Genomic DNA, 6,604 nt, shown 5'->3' on the forward strand with positions numbered 1-6,604 from the left:
ATAGATTTTGATTTAAAACATCCATTTTAAATCAAAAAATATTTATTACAGCAGTCTAACATGCGTTCTGAGCACACGTAACTCACCCTTAAAGGAGTCTGACACGTAGTCGAGCACAGTCTAACACTATGCTAACGCATTCTGACCCACCATCTCATGAGAGAGAGAGAGAGAGAGAGAGAGAGAGAGAGAGAGAGAGAGAATTATATATTAGAACATATTATATAATGTTTAATATATATTCTAAGATTATATTGTATAATATTACACACACATATACATATAAAGAGAGAGAGTGAGAGGAGTGTGTGTGTGTGTGTGTGTGTACGGAGAGAGAGAGAGAGAGATTAATTAGTTTATCTATGCACACACATGTGTTTTAGAGAGAGATATAGGAGAGAGAGAGACAGAGAGAGAGAGAGAGAGAGGTCTTCTTAAAATTTCTTAAAGCTTGAGATTTATAAATGAAACCTTATATTTTATTCCTAGAAACTAAATCCCAACTTTGAGACATAGCAATAGAGCGTGTGCAAAGTATCATACACTTGGAATATCATTTGCAGAGTTGGACATGCATATTTCCTTGTTCACTTACTTGAAACCATGGATCATGCATGAGTAATAAATACATAAACCATGCTTCTTGCATCTTGGATGGGCATGATACTTTGGATAGGCCTTAATGTAAGTAAAATTAAGGCCTGTGCAAAGTATCATACCCTCTTGTTTTCCTACTGAAACCCTAAATCCAAAACCCTAATTTAATTAGGAAAAAAACAAAATATACAAGTATTCTTTAAGAAACCCTATCGTTTTTAAATTAAATTGATAAAAAATTCACACTGTAAAGAATTGTTTTAGAAAACTCCCATTTTGAGCTATGGAAAAAATAAATAAGTCCAAATGTGACTTTTTCTTTTGGGAAAAATATGCAAAACATTCAAAATCTAGAAACTTTTTTTGAAAACCCCTCATTTTTTGCTATGAATTTGGGAAATTTTCAAAAATATTAAGAAAACTCCCATTTTGAGGCATAAAATTGGAGACCCCATTTTTAGATATAGAATTGGAAAAACCTTTCAAATGTGAAATTATGGGCCTTTTGGAAAATTTTTATTAAAAAATCAAAATGTAGAAACTTTTTCTTTAAAACCCTCATTTTTAACTATTAATTTGATTTTTTTCTCAAATTTAGAAATATTTAGATGAAGGTGTGGCTTAAGTCACACCTTCAAAAATAACATATGGAGTACGCCATATGTTATATTGTTCTCAATTTAAGATGTAAAAATTTTGGGTTTTAAAATAAAAAGTAGAACTATTTAGATGAAGGTGTGGCTTGAGCGGCGAGCCACACCTTCAAAGGAAGCACTCTTAATTAATCTAATGAGAGTATCATTTTTTACTATTAATTTGATTTCTTAAATCAAATTTAGAAATATTTATATGAAGGTGTGGCTTAAAAACACCTTAAAAAACAACATATGGCATACACCATATGTTATATTATTCTCAATTTAAAATGTAAAAATTTTGAATTTTTTTCTCAAAAGTAGAACTATTTAGATGAAGGTGTGGCTTGAGCCATACCTTCAAATGAAGAATTCTTAATTAATCCAATTAGAGTAATTAATATAATTAATTAGATAAATTGATCTACATAATTAATCTAATGAATCAATTATTTAGATTAATCTAATTAACCAATTACTTAGGTTAATCTAATTAATTAATTAATCAATCAATCAATTAGATTAATCTAATTAATTAACTACCTAATTGTAATACTTACGTTTTAGATTAAATTAATCTACTTAGATTAATTAGGAGATTAGTAAAATTATTATAATTAAGATTAATATATCTACTTAATTAATTAATTAATTAAAATTAATCTGATTAATTAACTACCTTCGTTTAAATACTTACATTTAATCTACTTAATTGATCATTATGCTTAATTTTGGATTTTTAAAAGGAAGCATTCTTAATTAATCTAATTAGAGTAATGAATATACTTAATTAAATGTATTGCTCTACTTAATTAATGTAATTAATCAATTATTTAGGTTAATCTAATTAATCATTTACTTAGATTAACCTACTTGATCTAAGTAATCAATTAATTAGATTAATCTAATTAATCAACTACTTAATTTAAATACTTACATTTTGATTTAAATTAATCTAATTAGATTAATTAATCTCTTAAGTAATCTAATTAGAGTAATTAATATAATTAATTAGATTTATATATCTAGTTAATTAATTTAATTAATCTCATTAATAGATCAATTACATTGATCTAATTAATCAACTACTTTGTTTAACTACTTATGTTTTAATTTAAATTAATCTAATTAGATTAATTAATCTCTTAATGAATGTAATTAGATTGATTAATGTAATAAATCAATCTACTTAATTAATCATTATGCTTAATTTTGCATTTTTTCTCTAAATGAAGGACGTGTTCAAAGAAAAGGATATATGGCGTACGTTATATGTTCCACTTACCTTCATTTGGATTTTGGTGTTTTTTGTAGAATCACGCTAGAAGTTGGAAGCCTTCCCATTGATAACACCAATTGACTCTCTCTCTCTCTCTCTCTCTCTCTCTCTCTCATTAATCAATCTACTTAAGTAGTCATTATGCTTAATTTTGCATTTTTTCTCTAAATGAAGGATGTGTTCAAAGAAAAGGAGATATGGCATACACCATATGTTCCACTTACCTTCATTTGGATTTTGGTGTTTTTTGTAGAATCACGCTAGAAGTTGGAAGCCTTCCCAATGATAGTACTTGTAAACTGACTGACACCAACTGACTCTCTCTCTCTCTCTCTCTCTCTCTCTCTATCTATCTATATATATATATATATATATATATTCTCTATCTATCTATATATATATAGAGAGAGAGAGAGCCCTCACTTTTAAAAAAAAATCTTCTTGGCAAATTGCACGTCTTTCTCTCTCTCCCCTCCCCTTTCTTTCACACTACTTTTTTTTATAAAATTGTTCTTGTCAATTGGGCCCTCTCTGACCTCCCAACTCCCTCCTCCTCCCTCGCCACTCATCAATTTGACACCCCATTCAACTCATCTCCCAATTTGACACCCCCTTCGATCCATCCCGGGAGGTCCACATCCAACTCTGAGATTTTTCCTCACCATCGTTAGCTCCAAACCTTTGCCTTGTTGTCTCACCATTAGCTCCACCCGTTGCCTCTCTTGCCAGTCAGGTGGCATCTGGTGGCCACCTCCATATATTCCGGTGCCATACACCCTGGCATCCCTCTCCACCCCCTTCTATCAACCACTTCCCATTTTGACAGTAGCCCCGTCGCTAGCCCCCTCATCACATCAAACCTCCTCTCCCACCCATCTCGCCTCCAAGCCCCCATTTGGCTTACCCCTGCTCTCCCACCCCATTTCTGTGTCCAAGTTCCCTTTTGGCTCACCGCTCCTGTCGTCGCACCACCTGAGCAACTGCGTTGCTTCGACTCCCGCTTGCAATGAACTCCGCACTGAATGAACTCCCACCCTGAAGCCACCTTGCCCCATAGATAGTCGGCGGTCCCTGAATAAGAGCAATCCAAGCTTTCCCTCGCCTTTGCCTATCCGTATCGACTCAGAGCTTCTCTTCCGAGGTATACTCTCGAGCCCATTCTCTTCTTGGGTGTAGAGAAAGTGGGGAGGGAACGGGGAGGTAGGGGGAGGTGGGGAGGGAGCGGGGAGAGGCTTTCTTTCTTTATTTCTATAATCACCATAACTAAAACCCATCTGCTCTCCTCTCGTCATGGTCCTTCGTGCCTTTGCCTCCCACTCTGCTTCTACCCTCTGCCTCAGCTCCTACCCTCGCTCACCTCTCCCCTTTCCTTCGCCACTTCTCCAGCAAATGTAAGCTCTTTTGCTTCCCTGGTTTTTCTATCTGCTCTACGAATGCTAGCTCTTGCACTTCACCGCTTCTTGGGGAGCTCCACGATGTAGTTATACCATAGTTGTCCTTATTGGGCTGCATTCGGATCCCAAACCTTGCCTCCCACAAGGCTGAGCTACAATTAGATGAGGATAGGTCCCCATGTTTCGTGGGGAAAGGTTTTTTTAAAGAGGTTTTAAACGGGTTCAATGGTTTGTTACAGTTCCTGAAGACCTGAAGTATGCAATGTCACACAAATGGTTCAAAGTCGAGGGCGAACAACAAACAATAGGACTGGGGAGATGGGGAGAGGTGGGAGGGAGTGGGGAGGAGGGGAGAGGTGGCGAGAGGCAAGAGGGAGAGTAGGAGGGAGCAGGGAGGCGGGAGGGAGCAGGGAGGTAGAGGGGGGTCATGGAGGCATGGAGTGGGCGCAGGTTAAGCTAAGAGTGGGGGGAGGAGTGTGGAGGAAACGCTTAGGCTATGTGGGAAATGCTTAGAGGAGTATGGGAAACATGTGGTGCGCACCACATGTTGCCCATACTCCTTAGCTTAAGTTAGGGTTAGGTTAGGGATAGGGGTTAAGTTGAGGGTTAGGCGCTACGCTAGGTTAATCGCGGTTAGGTTGGCTTAGGGGTTAGATAAATTAATTAATTAAGGTACATTAGGTCAATCGCTTAAGTTAGGCTAATTAAATTAGTTAATTAATTAATTGGTTAATTAAATTATTAGATTATATTAGTTAATTAGTTGAGTAATTGATTAGATTAAGTAGTTAATTAATTAGATTGATTGATTAATTAATTAGGTTGGCTTAGGGGTTAGGGGTTAGGTTAGTCGATTAGGGGTTAATTAAATAAATAATTAATTAATCTTAGTTAATTAACCTTAATCTAATTAATTAATTAAAATAGGTTAATTAATTCATTCATAAGTTGAATTAATTAGTTAATTAAGGTTACGTTAGGTTAGTCGGTTAAGTTAGGCTAGTTAAATTAGTTAATTATTTGTTATATAAGAATACACTTCAGCTCTAATGCATTTAAACTCTGAGCATAAGCGCATACACAATATATAAGAAAAAGTTCATAGGCATCTAACATACATGTAATTGTAAGGATACACTATCAAGCTCGAATGCAATGTATATGTATAGAGCATAAGCATCGGAACACATATAAACATAATCCAATGTACATATCAACATAAGTATAAACTTGACTCTTAAGCATAAGGACATTCAATTCAATTATTAAGGTAAGCATAAGTGCATAAACTAAGCATATAAGAGCATAACCATAAGTGCTTAACTTGTAAGCATAGGCATATATAATCACAAAGCATACGAATATAAGTGCACAAGCATAAGCAAAGGCATATAAGTGCATAAGCATAAGCATTTAAGCATGTACATGTAGGATTATGAAATAGAGCATAAGCAATGAGTAAGGCTTAAGCCCATAAGCACATACACAATCCATAAGAACATGTTCATAGGCATCGAATGTACATGTAATTGTAAGGATACACTATCAAGACTAACCAGAATCCAATGTACATGTATACACTTGAACTCTTAAGCATTTAAACTCTTGAGCATAAGCACATACACAATCTATAAGAATATGTTCATGGGCATCTAATCTTTTGAACAAAACAGTAAGAACATATGAGCAAGATTTCAGCCCATAAGCACATATACAATCCCCAAGAACAAATTCATAGGCATTTAATCATTTGAACAAAACAATAAGAACATATGACTAAGCCCATAAGCACATAAGAATGAGCATAAGAATAAGCAAATAGAGCATAACCATTGGAACACATATAAACATAGCCAATTGTGTACAACAAAAGGATACAATTGAACTCTTAAGCACAGAGCATATTCGTTTAGACTTTTGAGCATAAGCATAAGCACATAAGAATCGTATGCATTTAAACATAAGAATATGAACGTGGGCATATTAAAATATTCGAACATAAGCATAAGCACAAAAGAGTTATGATGCATTTATGCGTATTAATATGAACATCCATGCCTCTAAAATTATTCGAACATGAGCATAAACCATGTAGCACTTTTGAAATGAGATAATATCAAGAAAATGAACTCATGGCTTGGACAAAATATGAGCTCCAAAGCTTCAAAAGTATTCTCTAATTTGGAACTTCAAAGCTATAAAGATGTTTGAACTTTGCTTTCTTCATGGGGTGGCATCATCTCGACTCTTTAATGCATGCATAAATGTAAAAAGAATGGATCAAATAAAAATAACTAATTCAATTGCACATCAATATTCAAATTTAAAAAAAGCATGTCTTCAATTACAAATGAGTTCAACTCTTTGAGGGAGCACCTATCTCCACACTGTGGCCATGACCTCGAAGGCATGGCCTTAAATAAGCGAGGATTCCCTCCTCACGTGGGGCATGTGTCTGTAACTCCATGTCTGCCAATTCTCCTAGCACGTGTAGCCCATGTGCTCATCATGGACAAACGTATATATGGCATGTGAGGCTGCCTCATTCTCTTCCTTGTTAGACACATCCGCAAGTGTCTCCTCCTCCTCTTCCTCCTCGTTGTCTCCATCAGCAAACACATGTGCCTCCCGTCATTATCATCAACATGAACATGTGTGTCCTCCTCAGTAGATGGAGGAGGCACCAGAGGGACTAAAGG

Source organism: Dipteris shenzhenensis, chromosome 9, assembly GCF_047967505.1.
Source record: "Dipteris shenzhenensis isolate YYH24624 ecotype China chromosome 9, Dip_SZ_1.0, whole genome shotgun sequence".
Classification (NCBI taxonomy): Eukaryota; Viridiplantae; Streptophyta; class Polypodiopsida; order Gleicheniales; family Dipteridaceae; genus Dipteris; species Dipteris shenzhenensis.